Below are 17055 nucleotides of genomic sequence, written 5' to 3'. Positions count from 1 at the left end.
CTAGCATCCCTGTGGAGGTTGGGGGCACTGAACCAGAATGGGCAATGTTCAAAGCTTCTATTGCTGAAGCTGCAGCAGGGAGTTGTGGCAGGAAGGTCTTAGGTGCCTCAAAGGAGGTAACCCTCGAACACTGTGGTGGACACTGGTGGTCAGGGAAGGAGAAGAAGTCCTTCCGGTATATGTTACCTTGGAGGACTCCGGAGGCAGATCAAGGTACCAACAGGCCCAAAGGACAGCAGCATCTGCTGTGGGGGAGGCAAAGCAGCGGGTGTGGGAGGAGTTCGGAGCAACCATGGAGAAGGACTTTCGGTTGGTACCAAGGTGCTTCTGGCAGATCATGAGGCACCTCAGGAGGGGAAAATGGGAACCATCCAAGCTGTCTACAGTAAGGATGGGACTCTGTGACCTCCACTGAGGATGTAATATGCCACTGGAAGGAACCATTTTTAGTATCAGGATATGTCATCAATGCGCATATTAAACAAATATGTAGGACTGCTTTTTTGCATTTACGCAATATCTCTAAAATGAAAGGTCTTGTCTCAGAGTGATGCTGAAAAACTAATTCATGCATTTATTTCCTCTAGGCTGGACTATTCTAATTCATTATTATCAGGTTGTCCTAAAAGTTCCCTGAAAAGCCTTCAGTTAATTCAAATGCTGCAGCTAGAGTACTAACGGGGACTAGAAGGAGAGAGCATATCTCACCCATATTGGCCTCTCTTCATTGGCTTCCTGTTAATTTTAGAATAGAATTAAAATTCTTCTTCTTACTTATAAGGTTTTGAATAATCAGGTCCCATCTTATCTTAGGGACCTCATAGTACCATATCACCCCAATAGAGCGCTTCGCTCTCAGACTGCAGGCTTACTTGTAGTTCCTAGGGTTTGTAAGAGTAGAATGGGAGGCAGAGCCTTCAGCTTTCAGGCTCCTCTCCTGTGGAACCAGCTCCCAATTCGGATCAGGGAGACAGACACCCTCTCTACTTTTAAGATTAGGCTTAAAACTTTACTTTTTGCTAAAGCTTATAGTTAGGGCTGGATCAGGTGACCCTGAACGATCCCTTAGTTATGCTGCTATAGACTTAGACTGCTGGGGGCTTCCCATGATGCACTGAGTGTTTCTTCTCTTTTTGCTCTGTATGCACCACTCTGCATTTAATCATTAGTGATTGATCTCTGTTCCCCTCCATAGCATGTCTTTTTCCTGGTTCTCTCCCTCAGCCCCAACCAGTCCAGCAGAAGACTGTCCCTCCCTGAGCCTGGTTCTGCTGGAGGTTTCTTCCCTGTCAAATGGGAGTTTTTCCTTCCCACTGTCGCCAAGTGCTTGCTCACAGGGGGTCATTTTGACTGTTGGGGTTTTTACGTAATTATTGTATGGCCTTGCCTTACAATATAAAGCGACTTGGGGCAACTGTTTGTTGTGATTTGGCGCTATATAAATAAATTGATTGATTGATTGATTTTCAGTGGCAGGAACCAGTCCCAGCGCCAGACCAGATTTGCGGAGGGGCCTTGCATTACTCTGAGGGGGCACTTTTTTTAGGCCAGAAGTGTAATGGGCCTTTCACACTGAATACGTCAGATGCGTCAAAAATCGGTCTAAAAGCATTATTTTCAATGAGATGCGTTGCTTTTAGATGCGTCAGATGCGTCACGTCAAAAGCCGAGCTAAACCGACGCTTCTGACGGAAGCGTGCATTGCCGCTTGTCGGCAGGCTGACGCAGTCAAAGTTCAATCCAATCCAATTTTCGATGCTCTGAGCTGTGATGTACCTTTGCGTTGTCCAATAGGAACGACGCGTCGGGCCAAAACACGGAAGCTAGTGACAGAAACCACTGATCTCTACAAAATGGATCGGTGCAGAAACCACTGATCTCTACAAAATGGATCGGTGCAGAAACCACTGATCTCTACAAAAAGGATCGGTGCAGAAACCACTGATCTCTACAAAACAAACGTGTCACAGGACTGCTCATTTCCTTGGAAATGTCTTTTGTTGTTGTTGTTTGTTACCTCAGAATTTCTGATTACTGTTAAAAAAAAAATTAGAACACTTGTAATTAAAATAGCTAAATAAATCAATAAATGGTTCTTTAGAAACCTTTCATCTGTATATTAAAACCACCTGTGATATCAGATTAGATAATTTCTTGTTTAACATAAGGAACCTCAGACATTTATTTTTAGACAAAATAACATGGAAATTTGTACATTTTTTTTAAGTCTGGTAGATTATTTATATCTCATTTCAACCATAAAAAAACACTGTAAATAAATACAAATGTTTATTATAAATGCAACAGGAAATAATTTAACACTGACTGCAGTGTGATTGTAAAGTAGGATTTCTGTGACATAAACCTCATGATGAATTTTTTTTTTAATGGTCATTTCAACTTGTAATTTCACGTAGTTATGTTGCCTTTAATGTTATCAGGACAGTCATTTCTAAAACATGAATTTGAGTGCAATAAGTGGAGAGCTTCTACCTGTGCAAATGTCTTTTGACTTTGATTTCATGGACATTTTTAATGATCCATTCATTTATTGTTAAAATATAAAATGAAACAGCTTTTTAAAAATAATAAAATAGTTGCTGTTGAAAGAGCCTTTTATTTAGAAGCAGGTGAGGTTATGCTGGATTCTTGGGACCAGATGAAGGTCTCTTCTGCAGCTTTGAACTCTGGTGGTGTTGCTGAAGACACTTTTGTTTTGTCCTATTTTGAAGAGCAGAGGTTTTCTTTCGACTGGACTTCGTGGTGTTCAGCTCATCAATGGAAGTTTGGTTGTCTGCACAGCAAATGTTCCTGATTGGGACAAATAAAAATATTTCTTTAAATATAAAGAAACACTAAACAGTTTATATTAAAAAAGGAAAAAAAAAAACAAAAAACGGGAAAAAAAGATGGAAAAAACCCCGAAAAAATAAGTTATTTAAAGTTGAGCTTTTGTGGTGTCTGAAAAAAAGCTGTAGCTTTATTTGGTAAAAATAAAAAAGACTGAACCATTTAGAAATTAAAGCGTTCACCCAGATCAACTGTGCTAAAAGGCTACGCTAACGTTAGCTGATCATTAAACCTTCACAGCAGTTCAGTAAACATCACGTTTTATTTTTACATTATTCTCACCTAGATAAACCTGCACAACTAAACTCCGATGGGCAAACTGGGACTTCGCATATATCCAAAAAGTGGGAGATTTCGGACTGAGTGGGTCTGCTCCATCCCCCCGGCTGCCTGTCTCGGTCTGCCCAGGAATGATGCCTGAAGGCCGGCTTCTCCGTGCGGGTTGGCCCGCTGTCGCGGTTCGATCAATATCCCACCAAGTCGTCAGTCCTCCCTCGGTCGGCGTCACTCTGAAAAGTAGCTGAAAAAAACTTCTCCCAGCAGGGTGATGGGAGAATCGTTCTACTGCTTTTTTAAAGATTTTTTGTAGTTCAGGTGACCCAAATTCAAGATGGCGATCGCTGAACTTTTTTCAGGTTGTGGAAATAGCCAGAGTGTGACGTAGCCATCTCCGTCCCCTTGCTGCTTCCGAAGAGACGCGCCTGACGTCATGCGTCGGATGTGTTAAAAACGGATTGGGAAGCGTTGACAGACTGGCCTGAAGTATGCAGTGTGAAAGGCCCTTAAAGTACTATTTCATTGTTGGTTTCTGCCTGGGATATTTAAAAATTTGATTTGTTGAATATGGATTTATAATGTAAACTGAACTAAAATATAAATGCAACACTGTTTGCTGCCATTTTTCATGAGCTGAACTCAAAGATCTAAAACATTTTCTATACACACAAAAAAATATTGTTCACACAATTGTCAAAATCTGTGTTAGTGAGCACTTCTTCTTTGCTGAGATAATCCATCCCACCTTACAGGTGTGGCATATCAAGATGTTGATTAGAAGGAGATGTGTTGCACTGCGTGAGAGAAATGATGATCACACGACACTGACTGGTTTTCTGACACCCCCCCCCCCCCGCCGACCCCCCAATAAAGCAAAACTGAATAATTCACGGCCGCGGTGAAATATAGGGTGTAGAGGGGGTCTGGTTTGGGAACCACAGAATCTCGTCTCTGCTGTTTGCGGACGATGTGGTTCTGTTGGCTTCGTCAAATCAGGACCTTCAGCGTGCACTGGGGCAGTTTGCAGCCGAGTGTGAAGCATCGGGGATGAAAATCAGCACCTCCAAATCCGAGGCCATGGTTCTCGACCGGAAAAAGGTGCTTTGCCATCTTCAGGTCGGTGGAGTGTCCTTGCCTCAAGTGGAGGAGTTTAAGTATCTCTGTCTTGTTCACGAGTGAGGGACGGATGGAGCGTGAGATCAATAGACGGATCGGTGCAGCATCTGCAGTGATGCGGTCGCTGTATCGGACCGTCGTGGTGAAGAGAGAGCTGAGTAGGGGGGCAAAGCTCTCGATTTACCGATCAATCTACGTTCCGATCCTCACCTATGGTCATGAGATTTGGCTCATGACCGAAAGAACGAGATTGCGAGTACAAGCGGCCGAGATGAGTTTCCTCCGCAGGGTGGCTGGGTGCTCCCTTAGAGATAGGGTGAGGAGCTCGGTCACTCGGGAGGAGCTCGGAGTCGAGCCGCTGCTCCTCCACGTTGAAAGGAGTCAGTTGAAGTGGCTCCGGCATCTTTTCCAGATGTCCCCTGGACGCCTCGCTGGAGAGGTGTTCCAGGCACGTCCCACTGGGAGGAGGCCCCGGGGAAGACCCAGGACACGCTGGAGGGACTACATTTCTCGGCTGGCTTGGGAACGCCTTGGGGTTCCCCCAGAGGAGCTGGGGGAGGTGTGTGTGGATCGGGAGGTCTGGGCGACTTTGCTTGAGCTGCTGCCCCCACGACCCGGATAAAGTGGAAGAAAATGGATGGATGAATATTTCACATTGAGCCTCGCCTCTTGTCCCCATCCGCTTATGGCTCGATGGTCCCTGCCCATGCTTTGGATTCGGTTGCGGTGGCTCCTTTGCCCCCCATCTTTGCTGCTGCTTGCTCCCGCCTTCGGGGGCCGGGACCCTGGTGGTGTGGTTCTGGGCTCCCCCCATTGGTGGGCTTATGCCGGCGCCCTGCATGCTTCCCTTGGGTATGGGGCTGCTCCCTGTGCCTCCATGGGGGGGGGGGGGGGGGGGAGTGCTGTCAGGGGTGCGTTCCAGCACCATTGGGCCGCTCCCCTGTTGGTTCTCTGTGCTGCCCCGGTGGCTCTGGGGGGCTGCCCTTCCTGGCCCCTGTGCCCTTCCTCTGCTGGTTTCTCCTGGGGCCCCGCGTCCTGGACCCATTTCTGTTGTTGCTCACGGCGGCCGTATGGCTTCTGATGTGCCGGAGTCTTCCATGTCATATGGTAAGGTTCTGCACTATTGTCTTGGCCCAACACACCAGCCACAGTAGTGATCGGATATTTAGCTGTGATCTGGGTCTCTGTGTGTGGATGGTTCAGTGTTTGTGGCCATCACCACAATTCGGTTTTGGGTGCTCTCAAGGGGATCAAGACTCTGGTGTCCTAGATTAGGGTATGGATGCTCACTAATTAGACAACAGACTGTTGCTGTCACTGTTTGTTCATGTGTGGTTGTTTGTCCTGGTATGTTGTATGATTGGGGCCCTGTTGCCTCGGTGTCTCACTTCAGTTACTGCCTTCACCACTTGTCTTTCGTTCTTGTCTGTCTTTGTGTTGATTTAGTGATCGGCTCTTCCTGACAGAAGTTGTCGGTTGGCTTTGAGTAGGAAGTTGTAGGCTGATCGGGAAGGGCGGATAGGGTTCATACATGCACACCATGTTCACTCACGCACAACATACCTTCTGTCTTGCAAAAATAAATTGCATATATGTGTATTAATGTTCATAAATGGTTCTGCCAATGTGGCATTTACCATTACTATATATGCAGACAGGGGAAGAAAAAAAAAAAACCCTGAACATTTCAGAGTGGCCTTTTATTGTGGCCAGCCTAAAGCACACCTGTGTAATACTCATGCTGTCTAATTAGCATCCTGATATGCCACAGCTGTGAGGTGGGATGGATTATCTTGGCAAAGAAGTGCTCACTAACACAGATTTAGACAGATTTGTGAACAATATTTGACAGAAATAGGTCTTTTGTGTATATAGATAGATATGTGTTCAACTCATCAAAAATGGGAGCAAAAACAATTAAGTGTTATGTTCATATTTTTGTTCAGTGTATTTAAGATGACTTTCATTTGGCTCAGCTCACAGCTGAAACATGTCAGAGAATGGGGTCATGACTGGATAATGACTGACGATAAAACAATATCCACATAGTGATCCTGAAACATGGGAACTATTGTGGAATTCTGAACAGACTCTAGGAGAAAGGTTGGTTTGTTCATGGAGCTTTCCCTCCAACAGGGATTAGTGTGACTCATTCTGTTTGGTAAAGGGCGGTGTTTCCTTAAAATATGAGTATTTGCAAAAATATCAGTTTTGATGAATCTGTAATAAATAACTGCATTACAAGTGACTAAATATTGCTTTATATTATAAATCTTGTGGTTGCACTTGAACGGCACTTTGATACATAAACTAGTACCTCTGCCAACAGAGTAATTACATTTTATGCCACACTATGAAATAAATCTTGACTGAACTGGAACTTCAAAATGGTAAAATTCAAGTCAGATCAAACATTACTGAAAGAGTTCTGGCATGTGTCAGGGCTTGTGATGGACTGACACAGGAAACAGGTGGAGACCAATGTAGACTCAGACATGGCTGGTTGTGATGAATAAAAGGCTTTATCTTGTAACCAGGCAGTAGATTCGGTACACGGGTAACCAGATGAGACAGAGGTATCAGACAGGGTACAGGCTGGGACGTGGTCAAAAATACAAGGTGAGGTCATACCATCGGCGTCAAGGAGTATCAGTCAAAAACAGAGGCACAGTCATAATACAAGCTGAGTTCAGGATTAAGGCAAGGTGGAGGTCGGCGCAAACAAGCAAGGTCAAAACACTGAGATGCAAATGACATGAATTGAAGTCAACAATCGGGCAGTGAGCTGTGGAACGGTGAGCATTTTAATAAAGAGCAAACTAATCAGGTTGATGTGAAGCAGGTTTGTGGAAGGTTCTGGAAAGAGGTGTGGTTTAGTGAACAAAGAGTGAAGAAAGGCAAGAGTGCGGGAGGGCAAAACAAAGCGGTGCAAAGCAAGAGAAGTGAGTGAGAGAAAAACTGTGAGAAACATGATGTGCTCAAATAACGTGAGCAAAACAAAAGGGGCAAACCTAAGAGCTAACGTGACAAGTCAAAAAGGGGAAAACAAGAAAACTAATGATTCAAACTAAAAGTAGAATGGTGGTTGACTGGTACAGAAAAGTGAATAATCTTTCCATCTAGTCCTGGGTCTTCCCCAGGGTCTCCTCCCAGATGGACGTGCCTGGAACACCTCCCTTGGAAGGCGCCCAGGAGGCATCCTTACCAGATGCCAGAACCACCTCAGCTGGCTTCTTTCAACGCGAAGGAGCAGCGACTCAACTCCGAGCTCCCCACGGATGACCGAACTTCTCACCCTATTTCTAAGGGAGACACCAGCCACCCTCCTGAGGAAGCCCATTTTGGCCGCTTGTACCCACGATCTACTTCTTTCGGTCATGACCCAACACATGACCACAGGTGAGAGTAGGAACAAAGATTGACCAGTAGATCGAGAGCTTCGCCTTTTGGGTCAGCTCCCTTTTCGTCACAACAGTACGGTAGAGCGAATGCAATATCGCCCCTGCTGCGCCTGCTGCAGATGGAGAGATTATATCTCCACACTGGCCTGGGAACACCTCGGGATTCCCCAGTCAGAGGTGGTCAATGTGGCAAAGGAAAGTCTGGGGTTCCCTGCTGGAGCTGTTACCCCCGCAAACCTGACACGGACCCAACCGGGCAACCAAAATCAGTAAGCCCACCCGACGGGTGACAATATGGCTGTCTGAGGGTCAGATGATCACTAGGCAACCGGTCCAGACCCCATTGTGGCCCACGGGAGAGGCAGGAGGATGACAACCAGGACAATTTGGGTGCAATGACACATCAGGGGGTCTGCCAACAGTGAGATTGAGAATAGAGGTGGGACAGGGTTCAGGACCAAAACAAGACAGGCTAGCAGGACAACCTCTCTCCCGGGCGATAACAGACAGTGCATGGGCAGGACAGAAAAATTCCAAAACCCAGAGCAACAACCTGTGGCAGAGAAGGGTCACTAATAAAATCCAGATTACCCAATAAGACAGTGGAGAGTTATCAGCCATAGATGATCCCGCAACAGACCTGGGGGAGACATTGACCTCAAACTGACCTTGAGAGATGATAGGTTGGAAACTCGAGCCATGTGGGGATTGGAGAGACAAAAGTTCCCAGAACCACCATACAAAGAACCTGATTGTCAATCGCCGGGTAACATATGTAAGCAGGGACCGGGCTGGATTGAGATTGGAATCACCTAACAGTTTACAACACTGATGCAACCAACAGACCTTCGCATGCCTGACAACAGAACTATTAAAATGGGGCAGCTTGCTTAAAGTAGGGAAATAAACTGGTGAGTTGCAGGGGAAACTAACTAGTCCCCAAAACACTTCTGTAAACCGGGAAGAAAACTTAACTGAATCATAAAAAGTGCTGACCAGTTTCCAACCAAAATTAACATTCTGAGGATACTCAAAAATGAACAAATTTCTAAACTAATGATATCAAAACTGCTAACCACTTTGCAAAACAGGAGGGCGAGGCCCATGTGGAATCCAGAAATACATCACAGAACAGACTTTCAACCAAGCATGGAAATGGAAATGTAGGATCAAAAAACAGAATGTCAATACACTCACTGTCCTGTTGATTATGGCTGTTGCTGTTCCAGTTGGGAAGAACACAGAAGAACTGGTGAGCGGCGGATGTGATGAGATGATCGTCTGCACTCAGCGTTCCGTTGAACCGAGGTGCGACATTTGCCGGGGCTGTCTCAGCTGGCTTAGCAGAAGAATGTGGAGAGCTGTCTGAATCCACTGGCCTGGCTGTAGGTGAAGACATGAGACATATAGTTGCGGGACGTTGTCAATCATGGCATCGGAATCTGCTGACCTTGCGGCAGGCGGAGGAGTGGTGCGTGCTTCTGCCGAACAAGGTGAAGCAGCTGGCTTCACATTTGGCCAAAGAGCGGTGCATGCTTTAGCTGTTTCAGCTGCTGGTTGTGGCGGCGAGCATGTTGTAGCCGCTTCGGCTAGTGCTGTCACCTGATGTGCAGAAGACGTAGCGGGAGGCGGGACAAGCTGTGACATCATGAGCAGTTCCGCTTGCTCCTGCGGCGTGAGTGCTGTGGAAGTCTTGGTTGAAGCGGCCGTGCTCTGAGGAGGCGTACTCATACCCAGTGACTCTGTGAGACCTGGGAGGGGGGTGGCCTGCACAGAGGGGTTGGGCAACATGGGGACTGAGGTTCCCATGGGCGTGGACATCATGGTGGCTGCGGGTTGGCACAGAGGTGCACGGAGCTTCCCGGAGACCGGCACTGGAGCCTGATGAGATGGAACCGGCTCTGTAATGGCACCCGGTCATGTATCTGATTCCCCGGGCTGATTTTGCTCCATCATCTCTCTTGTGGAAGACCTCCGAGGAGCAGGTGTGGGAGGCAGACAGCATGTGGGAGGAGCGCATGGCCGTGGAGGTGTTACCGCTTCAGCAGACAGAGTAATGAAGCTGGGTGTGTCCTGACAGGCGTTAAAGTTCTCTGCCTCAAACAGGAAGTCCATCGGGTCCTCGGCGCATGTAGGCAGCTGACCTTGCTTGAACAGAGTTTTGATGCGCGTTAACTCAGGGAAAGCAGCGACCATTTCATGTGCAGCGAGGAGAAGTTGATCAAGTGTAGAAAAAATGCCCTGTTTGCTCCGTTCACCTGGACTGTCCATGAACTCAAAAAATAAGTCCTGAATTTTAAACAAATCTCTGCCTTGTTCTGGAGTGATGATGATGATTCTTCCGTTTCAAGACTCATCATCCTCCAGGTCTTCCCACTCAGCGTCATCATCTAGTGGCGAGCGAGAGGATTGCAGATATTGCTCAGGGTGCTTCAACCAGTCAGGCAGCTTCTCAGCAGCAAATAAATTGTCCGGCTCTTCAAGGTCGGGGAAAAGGCTGTAAAACCAGGTGTATCACTTCCCAAGTCTGATCAAGGTAGTCAAATTTCTCTCTTGGGGAGTGGACATGGCGGAAACAGGTAAAAAGAAGGAGATGTCAGCGAATACCAATTTAATTGTTGACATGCTCAGTTCTGTATCTGAGTCTGCGGTCTCCTGGTCCTGGCCCGATTGTTCTGTCAGGGCTATGGACTGGCACAGGAAACAGGTGGAGACCAATGCAGACTCTCAGACATGGGTGGTTGTGATGAATAAAAGGCTTTATGTTGTAACCAGGCAGTAGACTCGGTACATGGGTAATCAGATACTGCCTGCTTCCCAAGACCATGGGAAGCAGGCAGTAACCCCCCAAAACACCCATAAGGCAGGTGACTGAATGGTGGAGGACCCCTAACAAAAACAAGGGGGGCAGGAGACACGGACCCAAATGGGCAACAAAAATCAGTAAGCCCACCCTATGGGCTGAACTAATGAAAAGTAAAACAGAAAATCACAAAGGAAATATGCCAAGGGCTAAGACCTAAAATCCAAGCCGGGGCAGATCATGACAGCATGAAGCCAACAATGTCCTGCAAATGGTTCCACTTAAAAATTCCAACTCAACACTGACCAAATTGACACTTCAGAATGGTGGAATCTAAATTGATTATGCATTTTTCATGTTTTGTGTGATGTTGAAATTTGAGTTGTGACCTTCAAAAGTGAACTCACTGTATTGTAGAACCCAATACGCCACTTCCACACATCAGATTGAAATACAGAATTTTAATTTTTTGGGTCAACTTTGACCTTGGCTTAACTTTTGAAGGTCAAGTTCGAAGGCCAAGGCCAATCAGAAAGCATCACAATATGAGCCAAATTGGAAGTTTCTACAGTGAGTAGTTCCAAAGTTATAGCTGATTATCCAATTTTCACTTTTTCTGTGACCTTGAAACTTCAGCTATGACATTAAAAAATGAACTCACTCTGTTCTAGGATTATCTGAACCATAATTTTATGACAGTAGATAATTGTGCCCATTACACTGTTAACTATCCAACAAACACAGGTGATCACATAACCTCCATCTAACTTCATTGGCGGAGGTAATTATGCCAATCATAATGCATTCAGAATGTTTGATCACAAACAGATTTGTTTCATATGTGTAACAAGTGAAAAATTAACTTGTCTGTTTTTAAAGTTGAATTTTACTCATGAAGAAGTACCTTAGTGAGAAATGACAGTACAGTCCACTCAAGTGCTGCACTTCAGTCCAACTCTGAGGTGTTTGCACTTATGTGTTTCACATTTACCCCAGCAGCTACTGTGACTTTGTAGATCATCATTATATAGAAGTGGTCATCTGGAGATAGAGAGCTGATTTAGATCTTTAGTTTGAGTTTAGTTAGATCTTTGGTTTGAGTACACTCTGAAATATCCAATTTAGTGCTGCTGTACAGCTTATGAGTGAATCTGAAGCATCATAATAAAGATCTTTGAGCATCTGCACCAGATGGAAAAGCTTTAGAACTGGAATACATGTTTTAACAAGAACACTACACACTTTGAAATAATAAATTATTGCTGATTTCGGTCCTGGACATGATGCGAAGGGAAACCTTAATCATGTCGTCACCCATAACTTTAAACCTAACGAAAACACTCATTTGTGTTCTGGGCGTATTTACCATACTGTTTGTATTTCTTAATAATTAATGTTAATGAAGTCCAGAACATATTCAGTGATTTGTAAATTTCATGTTTCCATCCAGAAAAACTGGCAGTAAATGTGTTGATTTATTGTGTTATACTAAAAGTGCAATTATTTATACAATCCATATTTTTGGCTTTTAAATTTAAATTTTTCATTTGTCATGTTGGCATGATTAGTTTTCACTGTCAGTTTAAATGGGATTATTTTATTTTTTTAAATACAGAAGCCTGAATAATAATAATAAAAACAAAAATTTCCAATATTCAGACATCTAATAGCTTAAGGGTTCACATACTGTTTCTTGCCACTGTAAGTTGATTAGAAATTCTTGACGTGATTAATATAATTTCTTATGGAGATTAAAACATTTGTGGTGCACTTTATTTCATAACTATTTATTAACAGATGATTTATTAACCAGTGCAGATGCTTCTATGCACACACAACTTTTTTGTCAGAGGGAAAGTGAAGCTAATTTGCTCAAATCCCCAAAAATAGGAGATTTATGTTAGCTCATGACATTCCTCTAAATCTTCACAAAATGAGCGTGATTCTCTGAAGGCTCAACAATATTTAAAATCAGAGTACTGGGACAACTGGCAGAATTCCAAAGAGTTTATTATCCTGAGGATATGAACGAGCAGATTCTGGGCCACTTTGTGAACCAATCTGCACAAAATGCATAAGTCAGGAAGGTCATGTGGATTAGTGTTAGTGTTTCTAACCCCAAAGGGTTGAATATTTCCTTTTTAACCAGAACAAGTGTAGGATAAGTTTGTGAAGTTTCCCAACAGAGAGAAGAACAATCAGTGAGCTTCACCGTATCAGTTTCCTCTGTTTAATACAGTGATTACAAACACTGAAGAATTAAACTTAGCATGCACTTTGTTCAGCACTTTTATAAACAGCTCCATTATTTTTCAAAAGGCACACGTGAATTTTTGTTTTGTAGAGGATGTTGAAAGCTGCAAGTTTTCACTGAACCTTTTAACAGCAGTGCTTCTTTGCAGCTCATGTAGAGTTTCGCAAAGCATTTGATTCAGTTGACAGCACTGCTCTCTAGGACATTTTCAGAATTTGTGAAATCCCCAAGAAGCTGGAGCCAGCTTATATTCAGGTATTGTGAGTGCTGTACACAGCCAGGGCAGAAACTCTGAATTTTTCCCACAAACCAGCATTCATCAGGGATGTATCCTGGCTCCTGTACTGTTAAATGTTTGCATGGACTGGGTATTGGATATACAGTGGTACCCCCCCCCCAAGATTTCCATGATTTTCCTTTATAAATCATTGGTTGTTTGGATCAGCAATTTCAGTTAAATATATCATATAGTAGACAAACAGTGATATTTGATAAAGTGTTTTTCTTGGAATGCTGTTCTTTTTCAGCCATGCACCACCCATTATGTCCAAATAACTCAATTTTAGTTTCATCAGTCCACACAGCACCTTATTCCAAAATTAAGCTGGCTTGTCCAAATGTGCTTTAGCATACCTCAAGTGATGTTTATGGCATGTATGCAGAAAGGCTTCCTCTGCATTACAGCATCATGCACAGAGGCACTATCTGCAGCAAGATCATGATGTAGGTCTTTGGAGCAGGTCTGTGGGTTGACTGACTGTTCTCACTGTTCTTCACTTCAGCTTATCTGAGATTTTCTTGGCCTGCCACTAAAAGTAAAAGTAAAAGTCCCTACACTGGTGCCAACAAGTAGGATGGATGGTTACTTTCAAGATGGGGGATGGTACAGTTATCTGCCTGGGTGGTTACCATCTAGGACCCAGGTTGGTTCTGTAGTGTGGTGCCCCCAGACCCGACCTGTAACTGTCCTTTTAAGTTCATAACACTTGAACAAAAACTTCTCAGATTGGTTTCAGACATTTAGTGAGGAGATGACAAATGATGCTTTTATCTTTTCATTTCCACATGTAGTTATGAGATAATTGATCATAATCCTCAAAACCAATAAAAGATTCTGTGGCGTTACTGTTAAAAGAAGGTTATCTCATCAACAACATAACGGATGATGTCAGTTTCTAGGCGCTCAGCTTCATTTCCAGCTGTTGGATTAGAATTTCTTTAAATCCACCCTTGGATATATTTCAAAAGAACTTTATCAGCCTAAATAAAACAAATCTGTGAGAGAAACTGTTTGCGTGTTGCTGATGCTTTTAAAGATGCACACTGACCGAATCCATCTTATGTAACTTCTGATTCACTTGACTTTCTGGCCCATCCTGCTACTGAAGACCCAGGAGACCTTTTTGACTCACTTCCAGGAAAGTTTTCTCACTCCAATTATCCCACAACTCCCTTTCCTCTGGAATCCAAATGTCTGTGGATCTGAGTTTGCGGAAGAAAATTGAGTCAAGCAGCTGCTACTTATTACTGCGTGGGGTCCAGACTTTCGGGTCTCAGAACAATTTATGAACTTTCAAAGACGTAGGATCAAAACATTTATTTTCATGCACCTGCACTTTGCATTGCTTTTTGAGTTTCATGCTCAGGAAAGTTTTGGGAATATTTTCAGCCAGTTTTTGTTGTACTTATAGCTGAAACAAATGTTATTTGTTTTAGTTTTCTCATAACACCTCTGTCCAGATCTTTCAAACTGCTCTCCTCACAGGACTTGAGAATCTCTTTCTAAGGATGTCATATTGTCAAGCTTGGATCTGTCTGTCTGGACACATTCTTGTGAACATGATAACTCGTTGGCAATACATGGCGCACACTTGATACTTACACTGCAAGTAATGTCAGATGTGGACAACTGGTTACATTTTAGCAATGTTTGATTAATAAATTAGCATATATTCTTTGTGCAGTGTACAACTTCCTCAAAAAGAAGACGTGAAATTTCAGCTACAGTTTTCCAGAAGGCACATGGGAGAACATAGATTTGATCCGTTTTCTTGTATGAAATCCTTCACTGTTTCACTCCACCATGAAGCTGCATTAATCAGTGGTGCAACAGACATAAGTTCTACTATGTAATGTTCTCCAATGACAGCCACAGAAACTGCAAGTGATGTGGGTGTCTTGGTGGCTTCCTTCACTCATCTCCTTCTTCTTTGGGGAGCTGCCAACTCCAAACAAATTTACCGTACAGTACCATCCTGTTCATCGTGACTGATGCAAAAGAAATCCAAGACTTATTAAGTCAGTGACTTGGAAATGTCCATGCATCCATCCACTGCACATGTCTGAAGAAAACTGGCTTTAAAAGTGATGATTTGTATGAACAATGACCCTTATATTTAGTTTGTCCAATCATGTATTCACTGAAAAAAAGGAAACATGACTTAAATAGGGCAGCACGGTGGCTTAGTGGTTGGCACTGTTGCCTCACAGCAAGCAGGTTATGGGATTGATCAGCTCAGTCTCACGGGCTTTTTGTTTTTTTTTGTGCTCCCGTCACAAAATGAGTCAAATTATCCTGACAGGGTCTTTTCCTTAAACTCACTATTACTAACACTACTCCTACCCCTAACCTTAACCATAACCACCCGACCCCCCCCCCCCCCCCACCCCCGCTTCACTTTTAATTTCATGCAGACATCACGGAATGAATTAGTATGAATGCGTGCTGCCGTGACAAAAATGTGGTGCTTTTCGTGACAATATCATGAACCAATAGATTAATGTATATTTCGTGCTGCTGAATCAGGACATGCTGTGAGACTGGGTTGGATCGCTTCCCACTTGTGGGCTTTCTGTGTGGAGTTTGCATGTTCTCCTCTTGCTCGCATGGGTTCTCTCCGGGTGCTCTGGCTTCCTTCCACATTCAAAGACATGCAGATTTGGTGAATTAGAAACTTTAAATTGTCCTTAGGTGTGAATGTGTTTTTGTCTGCGTGACCCTGCGATAGACTGGCATCCTGTCCAGGGTGTACCCCAGCTCATTTCCTATGACTGCTGGGATAGGCTCCAGCTCCCCGTGACCCTTAATTGGAGGAAGCTGGTATAGAAAATGGATCAATGGATGATTTAAATATATTTAAATCATCCATTCTGATCGCGTGCAATCGATTTACATATATGTAAATCGACTGCACACGATCAGAATGTGTCCAAATAACATGTTTTTACCTCTCTGTTATTTGGACACATTTAGATGACGTGCAACTGATTTTAATCAGAAATCCAACAGACTCTTTTTCAGTATGGGCTCCTGTGTACGCAGTCCTTATCACTCTCTGCAGGCGTTTGCGGTCCCACACAGTAGAGCTGCTGTACCACACAGTGATGCAGGTGGTCAGGACTGACTCAATGATGCAACTGTAGAAGTTGCTGAGGATCTTGGGTGCCATCCTAAATTTCCTCAGCCTCCTCGGGAAATACAGCCGCTGCTGAGTCGCTGCATTATATCTCAGTCACTCTCATTTTTCTGTTATGGATTTACCTACATCACCAAAATTGAATGGAGGCTGCAGTTTTATGCCTGTTTGTCTTCCAGTGGTGGCCATGTGGTTAATGTGCTTGGTTTCAGTTCAGAAGTCTCCGGGTTCAAATCCCACCCCGTCACATTTCTCCATGTAATGTGGAGTTGCGTCAGGAAGGGCATCCGGCGTAAAACCTGCACCAATTCAACATGCAGCTCCACCTTGGATTTGCTGTGGCGACCCCGAGTGCAAACAAGGGAGCAGCGGAAGGGACTTACTTTACAAAAGCTACATAAGTACTGATATTATTACAGTGATCATGTAATTACACATGTAATTTCAAGTCACAGCATGGCAAGTTGTAGTAAATCAAGTGTCATGGCCAAGCCAAAAACAAGATCTCAGGCTAAAGAATTTGATAAAACCTTTGACAATGGTTTGTTTTTGAAGAGCACGGCCTCCTCCTAAGTTCTGTTATTCACACAGTGTGAGTGAAATAAAACCTTTGACAATGGTTTATGTTTTTAAAGTTTTTGAAGCGCATGGACAAACTTTACACATAGCGGAATAGCCAGATAATTGAAAATAGACCATACTTTGTTACATTCAAGGGGTGGGGGGTTATTTTCAAGATATAAGATTAATTTTGATGCCAAAATGCTGGTATTAATATTGTGAATCATTTCCCAAGTGGATGTATTGAAATTCTGACTTGTGATTTTACTACCGCCTGCTAATATATATCAAATCAATTTTATTTATATAGCACCAAATCACAACAAACAGTTGCCCCAAGGCGCTTTATATTGTAAGGCAAAAGCCATACAACAACTA

General features: G+C 43.8%; 1 long non-coding RNA gene across 1 annotated transcript; it reads left to right on the top strand.

The window, feature by feature from the left end:
* Positions 1-6589: 6589 nt before the first annotated feature.
* LOC117518822 lies at positions 6590-10762 on the top strand. Its single transcript, XR_004563086.1, has 3 exons — positions 6590-6677; positions 7839-7842; positions 10701-10762. It is a non-coding gene; the product is annotated as an uncharacterized LOC117518822 (long non-coding RNA).
* The last annotated feature ends 6293 nt before the right edge of the window (positions 10763-17055 follow it).

This window comes from Thalassophryne amazonica, chromosome 10, assembly GCF_902500255.1.
Source record: "Thalassophryne amazonica chromosome 10, fThaAma1.1, whole genome shotgun sequence".
NCBI lineage: Eukaryota > Metazoa > Chordata > Actinopteri > Batrachoidiformes > Batrachoididae > Thalassophryne > Thalassophryne amazonica.
The sequence above is the reverse complement of the archived record's forward strand: the minus strand, read 5'-3'. Positions and strand labels throughout refer to the sequence as shown.